Here is a 21,342-nt window from a genome sequence, read left to right as displayed (position 1 = left end):
CCTATTCTCCCCCACCCCCAGGGGACTAGGAGCGGCGGCACGTGAATTCCGAGCGCCCGGCCTTGACGCTTGCGTCAAAGCGGCGCGCTGGGACTGACGTGGCCGGTGGTGCCGAAGTGACGTCAGCCGCGCATGCGCAGGTTGGCCGGCGCCAACCCATGCATGCACGGTTGCCGTCTACCCCTCCACTGCCCCGCAAGACATGGCGACTTGATCTTGCGGGGCGGCGGAGGGAAATTAGTGCGTCTTTTAGAGACGCCGGCCCGACGATCGGTGTGCACCAATCGCGGGCCAGACATCTGCTGAGCACGCCCGTGGTGCTCAATCCTCCCTCCACCCCCCACACGCCCCACACTCACCGGTCGCGCGCTGTTCACGCCGGCAGTGACCAGGTGTGGTTGGCGCCAGTGTGTACAGGTTGGGTTTGCCAGGCCGGTCGGCCCATCCGGGCCGGAGAATCAGCGGTCGCCGTGAGAAACGGCGAGCGGCGATTCTCCGAGAAGCCTGTCGAAAAACGCGACACGCCATTTTTGGGAGGGGGTGGGAGAATCGCGGGGGGTGCCAGGGCAGCGTGGCGTGATTCGCCCGGCCCTCCCGCAATTCTCCCACCCGCGTGGGGTGCTGAGAATCGCGCCCCTCCACTCTTTCCCCGTAACCCAGTAACACTACCTAACCTAAGGGCAATTTAGCATGGCCAATCCACCTAACCTGCAGATCTGTGGACTTTGGGAGGAAACCGGAGCACCAGAAGGAAACTCACACAGACAAGGGTGATGTGTTCTGTACTCTGGGATAATTCAGGCTGCAACTGATGCAGCTTTAAGCAAAAGATACTCCAGACCTTGAAGTTAGTTCAATCTGGTTTATTGAACCAGTAGCACAGTTATCACAGTTCTTTATGAGTTCGACTTTCTGCTAACCTAAGTGTGGTTACCCTGTCTGACTGAACAAGACTAGCTCTTAGCCACGTGCTGGAGGTGTGATACTGTACATACACCCTGACTCACTCTGTAGATGTTCATCAGTGGAAAGAGGCAGAGTGCGAGTACCTCGTGCCTTTTATAGTGAGATAACACCCCTGAGTGTCCTGCCTGCTCATTGGTCATGTCCTGTTCTCTGTGTTCATTAGCTGCTTGTCTGTACCTGTCTGTATATCATTATCTGCATGTCTGCATATCATGACAACGGGGAGAATTTGCAGACTCCACACAGACAGTGACCCAAGCCGGGAGTTGAACCTGGGACCCTGGAGCTGTGAAGCAACTGTGCTAATCACTGCCTACCGTGCCACCCATTCCACCTATTTAATGAAATGAAAATCGCTTACTGTCACAAGGAAGCTTCAAATGAAGTTACTGTGAAAAGCCCATAATGGCAATGCACTGCAGTAGTTTCCAGCTGATCGCTGATGTACGGACATTGAATCTGCTGATTTATATAAAGTCTGCCACTTTGAAACAATGGAAAGTTCAGTCTTGACAATCCAGAGCACCAGCCCACTGAAATGGACAGTTATTGACAAGCATCTGAGAGTCTCAGCAAAATTTATTCCCAATCTGTGTAAATGACTATCATGGGAGTGTCCCTTTCAGAAATGTTTTTATCTTATCACATGGCTTCAGTGATGTCATTGTGTGGGTGGAGCTGGGCTGTGACTCTGGGAGTTGGTTTTACTTTCGTTTTGAGTTTGACCTGCACAAGTTGAAAAACAAATGTCCCTCTATATTCATTAAAATGCTGTTTCCAGGCTGCTTGATAACTTGAAAATATATAATTGCTTTCTGGACGGAATTCAAACCTGCTATTTTGGAAAGGAAACAGGAGTACATACCAGGTGTTGAGTGCTGCTTGCTGGGCCACACCTTTGAAAAAGGGGTTCTGGTTTATGGGATGTTGTTATTAAATTGGAACAGTTAAAGGGGGAAATTTATTAAGGGTAATACATAGATAACTGTAGCTGTGTGGAGTATTTATGTTTGTAGTTGATAAAAATGCTTCCTGTGTGTGTTTATAAAAATGTTTACTAAATTCATAAAATAAAGCTTGATTTTGATTGAAAGTGCTTAAGGCCTCTGTTGAATAACACCTGATGGGCAGGCCCTTGTGCGCCCGCAACCAAAATCAATAAACAGTTGTAGGTCAGGTGAACTCCATGATATACTTTGGAGTTTTCCTATTTTTAAAATTTAGAGTACCCAATTATTTTTTTTCCAATTAAGGGGCAATTTAACATGGCCAATCTACTGAATCTGCACATCTTTGGGTTGTGGGGGTGAAACCCACGCAACATGGGGAGAATGTGCAAACTCCACATGGACAGTGACCCAGGACTGGGATTCGAACCCGGGTCCTCAGCGCCGCAGTCCCAGTGCTAACCACTGTGCCACATGCCACCCTTCTACTTTGGAGTTTTCTAAACCCAGGCCCATAACAATGACCAAGTGAGCGAGCACAAAGTGAGCAACACGTCACTGAGTGCCGCTAGCCAGAGTGTGAGTTCGGGAATTTGGCGAGTGATGTATTGGGTATGCTGGGTCTGCGAGGACTGCGTTTACTGTAGCAGTGAGAGAGATAGGCTTCCAACACTTGAAGAAATGCCACTCGATTTTATTGAACTCTTAACTATCATACATACATACTTTAACATGGGCAGCACGGTAGCATTGTGGATAGCACAATGGCTTCACAGCTCCATGGTCCCAGGTTCGATTCCGGCTTGGGTCAATGTCTGTGTGGAGTCTGCACATCCTCCCCGTGTGTGCGTGGGTTTCCTCCGGGTGCTCCGGTTTCCTCCCACAGTCCAAAGATGTGCAGGTTAGGTGGATTGGCCATGATAAATTGCCCTTAGTGTCCAAAATTGCCCTTAGTGTTGGGTGGGGTTACTGGGTTATTGGGAAAGGGTGTTGACCTTGGGTAGGGTGCTCTTTCCAAGAGCTGGTGCAGACTCATTGGGCCGAATGGCCTCCTTCTGCACTGTAAATTCTATGAACTGTGGGTTTACACTATGCTGACTTGACTGGAGACCTGAGGCTAACTTGACCAGACTATCTTACTCACACATGGTGTGTGTTCTAGTTGCTGCTCGCGAGCTCTGACTGTCTCAGAGGCTGGATCCCGAGAGAGCGGGAAAACTAGTGCCCTCTGGCCTTATAGTGGCCGTGTCCTGTCTGGTGATTGGCTGCTGTGTTCTGTGTGTTCACTGGTCATCCTGTGTGCCAATCAATGCCTGGCTGTGCACCATCATATACCTGTGTGTATATTATGACAGCGAGTGAGTAAATTTTAAGGGTTAACTTTAAGCTCTTTCTAAGAGCTAGTCTTATCTGCATTTAGTATGTAACTACAGTTTACTGCTAAGTTTAAGTGTCTTTCAGAGTTAATGAAGGATAAACAAGCTCCCTCGTCACTGGTTAGGTAACTGGTCTGAACTGATTTCTCCGACAAGCAGTGCTGACTCATCTCTGTCGAATTTCAGTTAGTGTAAATACAGGTGGGATTCTTGTGGCAAAAATTAAGGTGACACTGGAAATATCAAAAAAGAAAAAGATGTGAAATATTTAAACCTTGACATGTTGAATAACGAGAACATCAAAATGACATTCAGCCTTAAAGTAAAAACAAGTGTAAGTGTCTCAGGGCTGAAGAAAAGGCACAAGCAGTGGTCTCAGAACTAGAAATAGAAAACTAATGGAAAATATGAGAATATACAGGATGCAGCAAAGGAAATGTTACCAACAATGGAAAAGAGAAAGAGCCAAGGAGTGAATTACAGATGGGATATTGGCAATTATGATTGACAGAGGAAAGAAAAGTTACACGCTGTGCTTTTAAATATCGTGTAATAGGAGCTGGTGCTGCTGGGGGAGAGAGAGGTGTATGGAAAGTGCCCAACATCGCCTTAGTTTGCTGGCAGTTGTGCTGCTGATCGGGGGGCTTCTGCCAGGGTCAGGGGAGTAGAGGGAGCTGGCCAGGAGGTGGGCTATGGAGTCGGGGTGGACGGGCACGGAATACCATTGCCACACTTCCCTTCATGTCCTGCATTGATCTTCACTCGCCAGTGCAGGAAGGGATCAATCACCAACCTGATCTCGCAATCCCTCAACCCGACCTCCAGACACCCCCCCCCCCCCCCCCCCCCCCATGCCCCAACTTGCCTGTTGAGGAGTTATCAAGTCCCCTACTTCATAAGGGCAGGGCACCACCACTGCAAAAATGCCAGGCTGGAAGTGCCAAGGTGGCATTTTGGCAGTGCACTCTTGGAGTGCCAGGCTGGCAACTGGGAGGCACCGCTAGGATGCCCAGGTGGCAATGCCAGGGTACCAAACTGGCAGTGCCAAGATGCATGGGTGGCAGCAGCAGTGCCAGGGAGTCACCCTGCCCATTAGCCAACCACCTGTAGACCTCCTTTCGCCTAGGACAACCCCAAGTACCATTCCGTTCATTTGTGCTAAACGGTACATGGGCTGGAGTCTCCTCGGTGAGGGGATTCGATCTCAGGTGCTGATTAGATCCGGCGTGTGCATATTCAAGTGTGTCTAACTGCACACTTCAAGATTCAAATTTAGCCTGTGCCCATTGTGGACAGGATCCAGATGGCGATGTTTCACGAAATTCCGTTAGATCTCGCGGGGTGTGGCGAGCTGCGTAAATATCCCGAGAAGTCGCTCGCGAGATTTACCGGCCGCATCACATCCAGGGTCGGGCACGGGGTGACCATTAGATTTCACCCTATAAGTTTAGAAGATGGATTGAGTATGAACACCAGAAAGCCATAAACAAGGGTAGTTGTAAGGAATATCTTTGAAGAAACTAGAGTGAAGATTGAAGCAGATGATGTCTCATTGGAACAAATATATACGTTTGTCTATTCAGGACTAATTATAACAGAAGATGGCAGATGTGATGCAGAAATTAGAAGGGTAAACATAGCCAAAGTGATTTTGTGAAGATGAAGGATGTGTTTTTTTTTATTCGAAGTACCCAATTATTATTTCTTCTCGATTAGGGGCCATTTAGCCTGGCCAATCCACCTAACCTGCACATCTTTGGGTTGTGGGGGTGAAATCCATGCAGACATGGGGAGAATGTGCAAACTCCACACAGACAATGACCAGGGGCCGGATGAACGATGTGTTAACAACAAGAAAACTCTAACTTGTAACAAGGTAAAAACTCAATAGATATTATTTTCTTTTTTTTGGAAATATATTTTATTGAGGCATTTATATATTCATGCAACAAACATAATCACAAATCAAAACAAACTAACAGGGCTGCAAATAAAAAACTCAACAAAATAACCCACAATAAGATGCTATTTCCTAACATAATACAATCAGGCAGATTCAACATGAAAGAGAAATCGGATACTACATCATGGAAAGGGAGAAATTCAAGTCTGGACTCCTACAGCCTGGATAATTTTGATTGTAAATTACATAGGGCACAGAAGGAGATTTCATATGGCTTGGCGGGGGTGTGGGCTGTCATTGAAAATGTAGGTCGGTCATCTTTTCTGGCTTGATGAGACAGTGAGCAATGGAGATATGTCCATCATGGTGCAGGCACCAGTTAACCCTGTCCCTTTCCACTGAGCACACACATATCAATGGAGTCGGCACTGGAAGGCACCACTGGGCTCAAATCAAACAGAAGATGCTGAGCTCAACAGGTCAGGTAGGATCTATAGAGAAAAACAGAGTTAGTGTTTTATATTGTTAACCTTCACTGGAACAGAGCTTAATTCTGGCACAGGCACCAGAATTGTAGCTCAATACAAATTTCCGGCACTTGTTCAGGTCTTTTATTTTGTTATAAATTTAGAGTACCTAATTCTTTTTTTTGTAATTAAAGGGCAATTTAGCATGGCTAATTCACCTACGAGGCATACCTTTGGGTTACACACACAATTTACACACACAATTTACAGTGCAGAAGGAGGCCATTCGGCCCATCGAGTCTGCACCGGCTCTTGCACCCTACCCAAGGTCAACACCTCCACCCTATCCCCATAACCCAGTAACCCCACCCAACACTAAGGGCAATTTTGGACACTAAGGGCAATTTATCATGGCCAATCCACCTAACCTGCACATCTTTGGACTGTGGGAGGAAACCGGAACACCCGGAGGAAACCCACGCACACACGGGGAGGATGTGCAGACTCCGCACAGACAGTAACCCAAGCCGGAATCGAACCTGGGACCCTGGAGCTGTGAAGCATTTGTGCTATCCACAATGCTACCGAGCTGCCCACTAGTTGTGGGGGTGAGACCCACGGAGACATGTGGGGATGTGCAAACGCCACACAGACAGTGATCCGGGGCCGGGATCGAACCCGGGCCCTCAGCGCCATGAGGCAGCAGTGCTAACCACTGCACCACCGTGCCATCCACTAGTTAGGGTCTTAATGATCTCTCAGAAAGCGGCTACACCAGGAATACAGACACAGCCTTGAAGCCAAACTCAAGTCCCAGGCTGCCGAGAGAGGGTAGGCTTCAAGACCAAAGTTAGTGAAGGCATTTTCAACTGAAGTTGGGCAATTTCATTTGTAATTTACCATATATTTTGTGCAAATTATTAACAATGCTGCATGTTTGCTGCATACATTTTTAAAAATTTGCATATACTTGAAATCTGAAGAAACAGATTGTGAACCAAGTTATTTAAAAAATATTTTAAATAATTTGATTAGTCCGCCTCCTCTTTTATGCAAACTAATGTGAAAATCACAGATTAAGAAGGATGAGTGGATCTTTCAAGTCAATTCCATATATTCAAGTTGAAAGTAAGCAGAATCCCAAAGCTCCTCACCCATCAGCAGCCATATTTCTGAGTACTTGTTCTTTGTTGAATGTGCATTTGTTATTTACATTCCTTTGCATTTCATGATTGGCAATTTTCATTCCTGTATACTGTGGCAATTTGAACTTTCTGTGTAAGATCTATGTTGTTATCTCATAACTTCTAAAGTCAAGGCAGATGCGTGGACATGAGGAAGTGTAACATCTAAAACACAATGCTTAATGTATCAAAGATATACAGAAACTGTGCCATTTAATTGTAGTGTAGAATTATGACTGGCATTGCTCATATTTATTCAGTGACTTAATTACTGTAAGGGTGAATAATGGGTGTACAATCAGAAAGAAGTGCATATCTCCAATGAAATAATTTGGAAAGAAGATTGCATGGGTTTCTGCTCAGAGATTTTAAAGCAATTGTTTTTGGATTGGCTCCTAAATAATGAGTGTTAGCGGTGCTCATTGCTGCTGAACAGTAACATCAAATGTCACACAGTGATGTCTCAACCACAGTTACAGAAATCTTCATGTCATGAATGGTTTTTGAATACTTAATGTAACTTTAAGGATAAGTGGCTTGATGATCTCTTCCCTTCATTCTGTTATTCTTGTTCCAAGTAACAAACAAGCACTTGGAAATTATTTTATTGTTAACCCATGCCTCAAAACTTTAAACGTTTACAGTTTTAAATCATTTGGAAAAACAAATACACGAAGTACTGTTAAAGCATACATAAGTGCACAGTTCCGGATGCATCGCTGACAATCATACAGACGCATGCTAAGAGATCCTCCACACTCATAGATCATGGAATTTATAGTGCAGAAGGAGGCCATTCATCCCATCGAGTCTGCACTGGCCCTTGGAGAGAGAACCCTACCCAAGCCCAAACCTCCAGCCTATCCCCACACTTCCACCCTATGCCCGTAACCCCATCTAACCTTTTTTTGGGCACTAAGGGCAATTTAGCACTGCCAATCCACCTAACCTGCACATCTTTGGACTGTGGGAGGAAACCGGAGCACCCGAAGGAAACCCACGCAAACACGGGAAGAACATACAGACTCCACACAGACAGTGACTCAAGTTGGGAATCGAACTTGGGACCCTGGAGCTGTGAAGCAACTGTGCTAACCACTGTACTACCGTGCTGTCCCTGTCACACTATATGTGATTAGACTGCAGCAACTTGAGAATTGCCAGCAGAGGGATAATTATTCTCTCTCTCTTCAGCTTACGGTGCAATAGATCTGCAAGAATATTAACTCCAATCTTAGGCTGAGGCCTTTGAGTAAAACATTAATTAAGATGCTGGAAGACATCAAAGCAAAATAATAAAAGAAAGCTTAGTCACATTATTATGAAACATGTTTTTTGAATGTCTTGATTATAATTATTACTTTCAACATTTTTTATCCATGTGCAGTGGATTAGTTGAAGAAAAGAATGTTGGAAAAATATTCTTTGAGCAATTTGATTGGTTGAGTTACTGTTTTCTTTAGTTACGCGATTTAGCTCACTGCTAATTGTTATAGATTTCTGTTTGATTCTCTTTAAGAATCACATGAACATCTTTGAAGATGTAACAAGCCAAGTAGATAATGGGGATCATGTCGATGTGGTACATCTGGACTCCCAGAAGGCATTTGATAATGTGCCACACAAAAGGTTTATATACAAGGTAAGATCACATGGGAGTAGGGATAATTTATCTGCTTGGATAGAGGATTGGCCATCCAGCAGAAAGCAGAGAGTCGGGCCAAATGGGTCTATTTCTAGTTGGCAAGATGTAACTAGTGGGGTAACACTAGTGGTTCTCAGGCCCAAACTATTTACAATATATATTAATGACTTGGATGCAGGGATAGAAGGTAATATAACCAAATTTGCAGATGATAATAAAATAGGCGGGGAAGTAAGTTGAAATGAGAAAATAAGAAATTTACAAATAGATAATAAGTAGGCTTACATTAACACTATAATGAAGTTACTGTGAAAAGCCCCCAGTCGCCACATTCCGGCACCTGTTCGGGCACACAGAGGGCAAATTCAGAATGTCCAATTTACCTAATTCCACGTCTTTGGGGACTTGCGGGAGGAAACTGGAGCATCCGGAGGAAACCCATGCAGACACGGGCTCTGCACAGACAGTGACCCAAGCTAGGAATCGAACCTGGGATCCTGGCACTGTGAAGCAATAAATGCTAACCACTGTGCTACTGTGCCTCCCCGATACTTGTTCTTTGCATACTCACTGGAAAAGATGTAAGATTGGTAAGGTGAATGGGCCAACATTTGGCAGATGGAGTTTAACGTGGATAAGAGTGAGGTTATCCATTTTGGTCAGAAAAATGGTGGGCAACTAATTATCTAAATGGAATGAAACTTCACAGTGCTTTGATGCAGAGGGATCTAGGTGTCCTTGTGTACGAATCCTAAAATTATCATAGAATATACTGTGCAGAAGGAGGCGATTTGGCTCATCAAGTCTGCGCCAGCCCTTGGAAAGAGCATCCTACATGCACTCGACTTAAGCCACACCTCCACCTAACCTTTTTGGACACTAAGGGTAATTGAGAATGGCCAATCCACCTAACCTGCATATCTTCGGACTATGGGAGGAAACCGGAGCACTCGGAGGAAATCCACGCAGACACGTGCAGGGGAGAACTTTCAGACTCCGCACAGACAGTGACCCAAGCCAGGAATCGATCCCAGGTTCCAGGTGCTGTGAAGCAACAGTGCTAACCACTGTGCTACCATGCCACCCATCAATTGCTGAAAACTAGCATGCAAGTACAACAGCTAATTAGGAAGGCAAATCAAATTTTGGCATTTATAGCCAAAGGAATAGATATTGAAGTAGGCATGTGTTGCTGCAACTGTACAAGGCATTGGTGAGACAGCACCTGGAATACTGTGTACAGTTTGGTCCCCTTATTTCAGGAGGGATGTAGTTGCATTGAAGGCAGTTCAGAGGATGTTCACTAGATTGAATCCAGAGACGAAGGGCTTGCCTTAAGTAGAGAGATTGAGCAGTTCAGGCTTAGATTCTCTCAAGTTTAGAAGAATGCAAGCAGATCCAATTGAGTACATAATATGCGAAAGGGGATTTACAAAGTCGATGTAGAGCGGATGCTACCTTTTGTGGGGCAAGCTCAACTGAGAGGCCAGAGTTTTAGGATAAGGAGTAACAGATTTAAAGAGAAGATGAGGAGAAATTACTTCTCTGAATGGGTTGTGCAGTGGATATCGGGACACTAAGTAAACTTTAAAGAGGAGGTGGACAGATTTTTACTTAGTAATGAAAATGAAATGAAATGAAAATCGCTTTATTGTCACGAGTAGGCTTCAATGAAGTTACTGTGAAAAGACCCTAGTCGCCACATTCCGGCGCGGCTGGTACGGGAATCGAACCGTGCTGCTAGCCTGCTTTAAAAGCCAGCGATTTAGCCCAGTGAGCTAAACCAGCTCACTGGTTATGGAAGGGTTATGGAAAACAGGCAGGAGAGTGAAGATGAGGCCAAGAGTAGATCAGCCATGATCGTGTTGAATGGCAGAGCAGGCTTGAGAGCTAAATTGCCTACTCCTACTCCTAGTTTTTATGTTGTTATGTTCTTATATGACCCAGAAATTTACACGTAGACATATAGGATGCCTGAAATGTTAAAAACCAAAGAAGTGTGATGAGTAGGAAATGTGTGCAGTTAGACAAGGAAGGATTTTTGAATTTTCGGAGGAGGTGGGACTTGAGGTGGGGAGAGTGCAAAATCAGATTCCTGTGTAGTACGCAGTTCCTCCAATAGGGTCTCAGCTCCCATTAATTTTTGAAAAGACCTTAATGCCAGCAAGCCACATGAACACAGCAGTTTAGCACTTTAGTTTGTAAGTGCGGCACATACCAGCTTATTAAAGAGCAAAAAGCTATTTTGGATTGCAGGCATGGGACCACAAAGAACCATTATTAAGTCTCTGATTAGGAGATGACATCGCAATGGGGAACCCCTCTCTCAATTGAGACCACCAAAAGTGTTTTTCCTGCAAGCATGTGTAAAGCATCCAGACAGCTGCCATGGAATCTTTATCCTTCAGTAATCACAAGAGCTGCATTGTTCATACCAATGCAGAGGCTACGTGAATGTTTGCAAGGGACAAGTGCTCACCATTGAAGAATGGGTTGTTGGTATCTATGCCCAAGTTTTTCCTGGAGACACAAGCGTGTGACAACCACTGGCATCTCAGCCCAAGTGCCACCGTTGAGCAAGCTATTTAATTGCTCAGGATGTGATTCCAGTGCCTTAACTGGTCATGGGTTGCCCTCCAATATGCTCCATTAAGAGTATCTCAGGTTGTAGTGGTTTGTTGCACTCTTCATAACATAGCCCTCCAGACCGATGTGAACTTCAATAACACAAAAACAGAAAAGTGGCATATTGTCTTAGATGAGGAGGAAAATGGAAGGAGAAAGTAGTTCAGCAGAGTAACCCAGCCTTGTAAGGACTTCCAGAGTACCAGTCCACCCTGATTTGGTTGTTTCTCCTGATTGCCTTTCATCCTGCAAGAGAAATAGTTCACGCCCTCAGCATTCCATGGGGGTGGGTGTGAATCCATGAGGCAAACTTGCAAATGCAACAGAGGTTCCACTGATCTCTACATTGCCTGGAAGGTACACCTCGAAATGTCACACTACGTGACACACATATTTGCATCTCTCTCCACCTTGTTATTTGTGTGCCCATTAATCATTACAATCACATATGTTCTGGTGCAATCATAATTATCCTCATTACAATTGCTAGATCATTGAGTTTGCTGCAAAGAGAAAAGGTATGGAGGTGCCCACACTCTGGATCCTTGCCAACATGATGAGAGGTTTTATTAGGAATGTTGCTCATGCAGGGCAGGTCGGTGGCACAGTGATTAGCACTGCTGCCTACGGCACTGAGGACCCGGATTCAATCCCAGACCCAGGTCACTGTCTGTGTGGAGTTTGCACGTTCTCACCCCCATGACCCAAATATGTGCAGATTAGGTGGATTGGCCATGTTAAATTGCCCCTTAATTGGAAAAGGATAATTGGGTACTCTAAAAGGAATGTTGCTCATGCAATCTAAGACGGAGAACTGAAATCCACCCAAACACTCACTGCAGCCGTCACTACAGATCACATGACCCTTCACCAGCAGGGCTGTATTCTCTGATACATTATACCCCTGTATACTTCACCCAATGCCTGTGGCTATGTATTTACATTGTGTATTTTATGTTTGTCCTATTATGTATTTTCTTTTCATGTCCGGAATGAACTATCTGAACTGAACACAGAACAATACTTTTCACTGTACCTCGGTACACGTGACAGTAAACCAATCCAATCCAGTCCTCAGACACAAAGTATGAATATATCTCTGTGTCTGGTCTTTGTTCCGAAGTGTCGCTGTCTACATTTTCCAAGGGAAACGCGTCTTGAGAAGTTTCTGAGATTTCATTTTGCGAAAGTAGTTGATCAGCATAGAATCATAGAATTTACAGTGCAGAAGGAGGCCATTCAGCCCATCGGGTCAGACATTGACAAACTCTTTCATCATCTGTCTGTACGGTATATGATATTGGGCCTGTCTTTGCTAGGATCGCAGCAGGTTCCTATTTCTTGCTGGTAGTATAGCTTCTGGAGATCACTTACTCTTCTTGATGGAATTCTCGCTTTTTATAGTTTTGTTCTCTCCTAGCAATCTGTGCTTGTTGTTGTGTTTTGACAATCTCTGAAATATTAGGTGGTATTAACAAATCAAACTGTGTTTGCGGTTTCCTCCTGAACAGCAGCATTGCTGGTGGACTCTGTTGTTGTGTGTGCAGTATTCCAGTAACCATGAAGAATTTGTTTACTCATGAGGTTTGTGTGATCCAAGCGAGGGGGCAGGAGAGGGGACTGGAGTAGTTGCCGTGTAAGGTGGTGGGAGGGAGTTTTCGCCACCTGGGTATTCAGGTGGCAAGGAGATGGGAGCAGCTACACAAATTAACTCTGGGCTGATTAGTGGAACAAATGAAGGAGGACGTCCGGTGGTGGGGCATGCTCCCGTTGTCACTGGTGGGGGGGGGGGGGGGGGTACAGATGACGGTTCTCCCAAGACTTTTGTTTGTTTTTCTGTGTCTCCCTATGTTTATTCCAAAGGCCTTTTTTAAGCGGGTGAACAGGGTGACATCTGGGTTTTCCTGGGCGGGCAAAACCCCGCGAGTAAAGAAAGTGTTGCTGGAGCGGAGCCGAGGGGAGGGACGGCTGGCACTGCCGAACTTCAAGAACTACTACTGGGCGGCGGATATAGCCATGAGTAGGAAGTGGGTAGTTGAGGAGGGGTCAGTGGTGGAGGCGGCATCATGTAAGGGCACAAGTTTGGGGGCATTGGTAACGGCACCTCTGCTGTTCTCGCCGGCCCGGTACTCCACCAGCCAAGTGGTAGTGGCGGCCCTGAGAGTCTGGGGGCAATTGCGGAAGCATATGGGCGTGGAGGGAGCGTCAGTGTGGGCTCCAATCTGTGATAATCACCGGTTTGTGCTAATTGATGGGGGCTTTCGGAGTTGGCAGAGGGTGGATATTGAGAGGTTGGGGGATCTGTTTATTGATGGGAGCTTTCCCGCTCTGGCGGATCTGGAAGTGAAGTTTGAATTGTGGGGAGGGAATGGGTTCTGATATCTCCTAAGGGATTTTGTGTAAAGGCAGGTTTTTACCTGCCCGCTCCTTCTGCCACAGGGGATACAGGACAAGGTAGTTTCTCGGACGGGGGTGGGGGAGGGGAAGGTGTCGGAAATTTATAAATAACTCATGGAGTGAGAGGAAACCCAGATAGGGGAGACAAACATAAATGGGAAGATGAGTTTGGGAAAGGATTGAGGCGGTTCTGTAGGAGGATGCCTGAGCAGAGTCAATACGTCCTCATCATGTTCCAGGCTCAGCCTGATACAATTCAAGGTGGTCCACCAGGCACACGTGACATGGCCCGGATGAGCAGGTTTTTTTGGGTAGATAACAGGTGTGGGTGATGTGCATGTGGGCCCACAAATCATGTCCGCATGTTTTGGGCATGCCCGAAGCTCAGGGGATTCCGGCAGGGATTTGCAGATGTCATGTCCAGGGTGTTAAAGGTAAGGGTAGCACCGAGTCCAGAGGTGGCGATTTTTGGAGTGTCGGAAGACCCGGGAGTCCAGGGGGCGCGTGGGGCTGATGGTTTGGCCTTTGCCACCTTGGTAGCCCAGAGACGGATCTTACTAGCGTGGAGGGACTCAAAGCCCCCAAAAGCAGGGGAATGGGTTAGTGACATGGCCGGGTTCCTCAGGCTTGAGAAAATTAAGTTCGCCCTGAGAGGATCAACATTAGGGTTCGGTCGGAGGTGGCAGCCGTTTATCAACTTCTTCGGAGAAAATTGAACCGTCAGCAGATTCAATATGGGGGGGGAGGGTTCGGGAGCAGGGAGGGGGTGGGGGGGGGGAGTTAGAACAATGCCAGTTTAGGCGAGAACTGTAGGGGATGGAGGGGAGTGTTACGCGTTGAACTATGTTTATATCTGTACTTGTGTCTTTTGTTATTATAAAACCATAAATGCCTCAATTAAATGTTTTTTTAAAAAAAATAATTTGTTTACTCTTCTTGCCAATGTACCTTGGTCCTTCGATGCCTTGCTGGAATGCTTTAATGATTGAACTAAACATTTGGCCAATCCATTTGTTGCAAGATGGTACGGAGCTGATTTTATATGCTGTATACCATTCCCTCTTAAGGAATCCTCAAACTCCTTTGGAGTGAACTGACTACCATTGTCTCTTACGATCTGCTTCAATGTACCAAATCCTGCAAATATTTTGTCCAGCTTCTCAATGGTTTATTCGATCTTCGTGGATTTCATGACAATATCTTCCAGCCATTTAGAGGTGCACCCACAATCACTAGGAACATGTGACCCTCCACTGGACCATCGTAGTCTATGTGTATTCTCTGCCATGGCTGTGTTGCCATTCCCACAGATGTAAGGGATGCTGTGGTGGGTGTTTCTTAGTTTTGCAGAGGACTGACATTGCCCCACTTTCTCTTCGATTTGAGCGTTTAATCCTGACCACCAGAAATTAACTATGTGCAATTTCCTTTATCCTCACCACACCAGGATGTCTCTCATGCAGTTGATCAAAGCCTTTACCACGCAAGCACAGAGGTATAACCACTCGGATTCCCCATCATAAAACTACATTCTGAGCTGTCAACTCAAGTCTTTGTGTGATTTAGGGCTTGAGGTCTGGATTTTTACATTGAACATCTGACATTGTTCTGTTTTGGGCCAAGTCCATCACCTTCCCCATCACTAGTTCAGTTCTTGCATACCTCTGAATTTAAGATGAAGTTACAGGTACATTGTACAGGAGTGAGACATACAGGATGTTGACAAAATGTTCTTTGGGTTCCTGTTGGATTTCTAATGGCAATCTTGACAAAGCATCAGCATCTGCATGTTGCTCTGCCTTGTGATATTTGATATCGTACACTTGCGGCCATCTTTGTAACCTACGGGCTGCTAAAGAAGGAATAGCTTTAAACGGCCCAAAGTTTGTCGTTAATGGTCGATGATCTGTCAAAAGAATAAAATAATGTCCATTAAGGTAGTGGTGGAACCTTCTTACATTAAAGACCATTTTTCTAGCTGAGCACAATTAATTTCTTGAAACAAATTCTATTGGACATTGCTCTCCTGAAGGCATTATGAGAGAGACAACTGCACCGACCCCACGGGGTAACACATCACAAGAAAGTTGTAAAGTTGTAACTTCAGCTTGGGGTTGTAGTGAACCAACAACTCTGACTTCTGTAAGGCATCTTTTATTTCATTCTTCTGACCAGCCATGCCTATTTGGCGCATAATAAAGTATGTAAAGGCTTCAATTATATTGCCAAATTCAGCATGAATTTACCACAGTAATTGATCAATCCTAAAAATGATCTAAGTCGTGTCACATTCTTAACTTGTGGTGCTTCTAAGATTGCTGTCATCTTCTTTGTCTCCTCGTGTAAGCCATCTTTATTGATGATGTAGCCCAGATCATTTATGGGTAACTTGAACGTTGTACTTTTCCTTTTTAACTCGGAGACTATGGTTTTGTAGACAATTCGGAGTAGCTTCCAAGTTCATCAAGTGTTCCTGTTCACTCAAACCGGTGATGAGAATATCATCCAAGCAACTTTGCACCCCATTTTTCCCATTCAGAATTTGATCCATGGACCTCTGATAAAGAACAGGAGCAGAAGTTATTCTGAAAGGAAGTTTCTGTAATGGAGCAGAACTTTGTGTATCACAATAGTGAGTCACAGATAGGGCAGCATGGTAGCATAGTGGTTAGCACTATGGCTTCACAGCACTAGGGACTTGGGTTCGATTCCCAGCTTCGGTCACTGGCTGTGTGGAGTCTGCACGTTCTCCCTGTGTCTGTGTGGGTTTCCTTCGGGTGCGCCGGTTTCCTCCCACAAGTCCCGAAAGACGTGCTGTTAGGTAATTTGGACATTCTGAATTCTCCCTCTGTACCCGAACAGGCACCGGAATGTGGCGACAAGGGGCTTTTAACAGTAATGTAATTGCAGAGTTAATGTAAGCCTACTTGTGACAATAAAGATTATTATTAATAAAAAACAGCTGTGTTTTTGCAGGCAAATTCATTTGTAAATATGCCTGTGATAATTCTATTTTATTGAATTTCTGTCATCCAGAAAGTCCAGCAAACTCTTCAATCAATGGCAGTGGATAGTGATCTGTGCACGATACCGAGTTAATAGTTCTTTTTGAATCTCCACATATTCTCACAGAGCCATTGCGTTTCAGTACAGGAACTATTGGTGTTGCCCAATCACTTGTCACAACAGGTTCAATTACTCCTGTTTGGACGATCCTTTCCAGTCCTTTTTCGATTTTTGGCCTGATGAAATGTGGTATGATTCTAGCTTTGAGACATTTTGGTGCACTGATTGGCTTGATCTTCAATTGCACATCAACTCCAGTCATGGAGCCTAGTGAATCTTCAAACACCTTCTCATACTTCTCCAGGGTTTGTTGTAGGTTGTTCTTGCACTCCACTAGTTGATTTACCGATCCCCAGTTGAGTTTAAGGTTATTCCTACAAAATAAAGTAGGAAATTTCCATGGATAACATGAAGAGGCAGTTCTGGCTTCTGTCCATTTACGTCTACTTTCACCATAATGCATCCTTTTAATGGTACAACCGTCTCTGTGTCTGTCCTTGGGATTCCATTTGATGGTTTTAAGGCAGATATTTCAATTTTTTATTATAAATTGTCTCCGACATTAACAACACAGCTGTGCCCGTATCCGCTTCCATCTTAATTTGATGTTCATCAAGTTTTGAAAATGCCCATAAACATTGTTGATCGCCCAGCACCGACAAGATGCCTAGTTACAGCTCCTGCAGTTGCTCGGGCATGTCATCTTCTGAATGGTCTTGAACTTTGTCTACTAATTTATAGATACAACTATAATTATAGTCTGTTGAAGTTTTTGTTTCTTGCACCTCCTAGATCAGGGGTGGGCAAACTTTTCCGTGCAAGGGCCGCATTCAGAAATTCACAATTCACAAAGGGCCGCATAGTATATTAAGTAAAATAATTACTTCACCCGGTTATGATTGTGGGCGCCTCATATAGAACATAGAACAGTACAGCACAGAACAGGCCCTTCGGCCCTCGACGTTGTGCCAAGCAATGATCACCCTACTCAAGTCAACGTATCCACCCTATACCAGTAAGTAACCCAACAGCCCCCCACCCATTAACCTTTAAAAAAAATTTAAAAAAAAAAAAAGAAATTTTTTTTTTAAATTTTTTTTTTTTTTTTAATGACTTGGTGGGCCGCAGAAATACCTTTGGCGGGCCACATGCGGCCCGCGGGCCGTAGTTTGCCCACCCCTGTCCTAGATGTTGGTGAGGTATCTGAACCCATGGGCGGGATTCTCCCCTACACGGCATGACGGAAGGTGCCGGAGTAGGGGAGTGGCGCCAACCACTCAGGGGTCGCGCCTCCCCAAAGGTGGGGAATTCTCCCCACCTTTGGGGGCCAGCCCCGCGCCGGAGCGGTTTGCACCAGAAGACTGGCGCAAACACCCGGCGCCGTCGGTAGCAGGGCTGGCCGAAAGGCTTTCGCCGGTCGGCGCATGCGCCGGCAGTGACGTCAGCAGCAGCTGGCCGCTGACGTCACTGCCGGCGCATGCGCGATGTGGTGTTCCCTTCTGCCTCCGCCATGGTGGAGGCCGTGGCGGGTGCGGAAGAACATAGTGCACCCAGGGCACTGGCCTGGCCCCTGATCGGGGGGCCCCGATCGCGGGCCAGGCCACCGTGGGGGCACCCCCCCGGGATCCGATCGCCCCCCCGCCCCCCCAGGACCCCGGGGGCCTGCTCGCGCCGCTGAGCCCGCCGTTCCAGAGGTGGTTTAAACCTCGGCGGCGGGAGAGGCCTCCCAGCGGCGGGACCTCGGCCCATCCGGGCCGGAGAATCGCCGCAGGGGCCTCGCCGATCGGCGGGGCAAGATTCCTGGCCCTGCCACTTCCCGGGTGGCGGAGAATCTCTGCCACAGCGGGGGCGGGATTTTAGGCGCCCCCAGGCGATTCTCCGACCCTGCTGGGGGTCGGAGAATTTCGCCCCATATGTCTGAGCAATATGGCCCTTTTTGCTGTAATTCTTGCACTTTTCAGTTTTCACAGAAAAGGGGCTTTTCACAGTAACTTCATTGAAGGCTACTCGTGACAATAAGCCATTTTCATTTTCATTTCACTTATTTGCTCTATTCCAGCTGAGTGTCCAACTGTGTACATTGGTGACATAGCTGGCCCATTGCAGTCTCCTTTCCTGTGGTATCCATTTTGTGAATCTTTGCTCCAGCCCCTATCTGTGAAGCTTCTTGTGTTCATTTACAGTAATCAGCTTCCTCTGAATAGCTTCACTGTGAGGTCCACAAACCAGTCTACCACAAAGTGTATCATCAAGGGTTGCACCAAACTCGCAGTATTTTGCTAACTTCTCAAAGCTACTATGAATTGTAAAATGCTTTCACCTTATTCCTGACTATGACAGTGGAACCAAAACCTTTCTGCAATTAACAATGGTCTGGGTGATAAATGCCCTTGTAAAATCATGTGTTCGATATTGCCCCCCCCAGAAAAGAAACTGTCAATCACAGCCCATTGCCAGAAAGTTATGAATGGCTTGCAGCCAATGGATCTGCGGGGTATAAACACCAATGTTTCACAGCTGTTCTCCTTCGAGGAACAGACACGTGAAGTTTCCAGTTAAGTGTTACAGCTCTAACAGTTTTCACTGCCTCTGTCCGAACTGCTCTCTAACTTCCAGACGGGGCCTCTTTTCTAAGAGTGGAGAGTCTGTGGGGGTGGGCACCTTTAGTCAGGGGGTCCCTGAGGGGGGTCGCTTTAGTCCGGGGGTCCCTGAGGGGGGGTTGCTTTAGTCAGGAGTTCCCTGAGGGGACTCCTTTCAGTTAGGGGGTCTCTGTGGGGGTCTCTCTAGTAAGGGGATTCCTGTGGGGGGTTCATTAAGTTAGTGGGTCCTGGGAGTCCGCCTATTCATAGGATCCCTGGGGGGGGGGTCTCTCTATTCAGGTGGTCCCTGGGGGGTCTCCCTATTGAGGGGGTCCCTGGGGGTCTCCTGTTAAAGAGGTCCCTGGGGGTGTGTGAGGGAGCCTGGTAGAGGAGAGATGGGCAGGTTGTGCACTGTGAGGAGTGGCCGTCGGATGGACTCTGGGGGAAACTCTCCTTAGGAGTTACCCCCCTTGGCCCACCACAAGATCCACCATGCCAGGGCCACACTGGTAGAGACCACAAGTGATTCACGCCCACGTGATTCCCAGCCCCAGGGATCGAAGAATCACGGAGGACAGGGCATATATCATTAAGATCCATTTGCACTCATTTACATCCTCCCACTAGCGCACAGTCGTAGATCTCGATTCCAGTGCCAGTGGGGAGTGTTGGAGCATCACGTTCGGATCGGCGCTAGCTGACACCGGCACCAATCCCAATTTTGTGATTCTCCACCACATCGTGGACCCCAATATCAGCATCGGCTGATGGACAATCCTGCCCAATGAGGGCTTTTGTTGTGGATGTTGTTCACACAATCCAAGATGAAGAACTGAAGCCCGCACAAACACTCATTGCTGATGTCACTACAGATCATGTGGCGCTGCACCAGCAGGAATGAATTCACTGATACATGATAATATATTGATTAATTCTAACAGATTAAATCGTAACAAATATCACCTAAGTGAGCCAAATTGCAAGAATATTGAAGCCAAGGTCTCCAATCTCAGCTCCTCCTGTGAGGTATTAAGGATGAGATTGAGGCAGGTTTCTCACTTGAATGGGGATGGACTGAGATGCCAGTGATGGTCATTCTCAAAACTATGTGCCAGTATGGGCAACTCATCAGGCCACCCCACCTGTGACAATGCAGGGGCAGCCAATGTCACAGTGCTTTTCTGCATTGATGTTGCCTTAGACGGTAGAGTTAAAGCGACACCCCATGAGGAGTGGCTCCTTCACACTCTCATTACCTGCCTCAGTCCTCTCATGGGCATTTTGAATGTCAGAGTGGATGACCAGCAGGGTGTACCTGGCCACCCCATATATTGTTGCATTATCAATGCCCCGACTGGCAAATGCAACAGGAATTGGGAAATGTTGTGGCGTGGTGGCTGGAACGGCAGTGGAGTGTCCATGATGGAATACACAGCCCTGTCTAAGCTCTGAGCAGTTAGAGATGCTGACTGCAGGATCCATCAATATAAAGGTAAATGAAAGAGGGTCAGCAGCAAACCAGTGAGGTACAAGCAGTTTGTTCACTCACACTGCAACAATATCAGAGAAGGATGGAGGCATGATACTCATTCACTGATGGATTGATGTTGCAGCCCATTGCAAGGGTGTCTTCCATGATTAGAGTGGTCGGCTTTGTGGAGCTGGAATCATGACACATTAATCAGCAATATAATAAGGAACATACGGCGGATACTGGAATCTGAAACAAGAACAGAGGATGCTGGAAAAACCCAACAGGTCTGGCAATATCTGTAAGGAGAGAAAACAGAGTTAATATTTCGAGTCCATTTGGCTCTTCATCAGAACATTAATCAGCAATGTTCCCTCTAAGCTGCATGTGCACGCTGACACCCAGAATTACCACACAGGGAACAAAAAGGCTCTCTGCAATCTTTAAGATGCACACATGCTGGCTGTACAGCAACCTTAAAGTGACAAACAGGTCACACAATACAAACATAAATTAGTCAACCTCTGCTTGCCCTGACCGTGAAAGCTCTGCATGCCAACATTTCTTCTGCTTAGAACAGGATGAGAGATATATTATCAATGGTCTTTGAAGAAGTCGCTGATCTGTTGCAAGTTGCTCTCCTGCAGGGAGGTAGGAATGATATGAAGTTGGTCTATGAGAGAGTAGATGGTGAGGAAGGGCCATGAAAGTGGAAT

This window comes from Scyliorhinus canicula, chromosome 5, assembly GCF_902713615.1.
Source record: "Scyliorhinus canicula chromosome 5, sScyCan1.1, whole genome shotgun sequence".
NCBI lineage: Eukaryota > Metazoa > Chordata > Chondrichthyes > Carcharhiniformes > Scyliorhinidae > Scyliorhinus > Scyliorhinus canicula.
Note: the sequence above shows the minus strand (reverse complement) of the source record.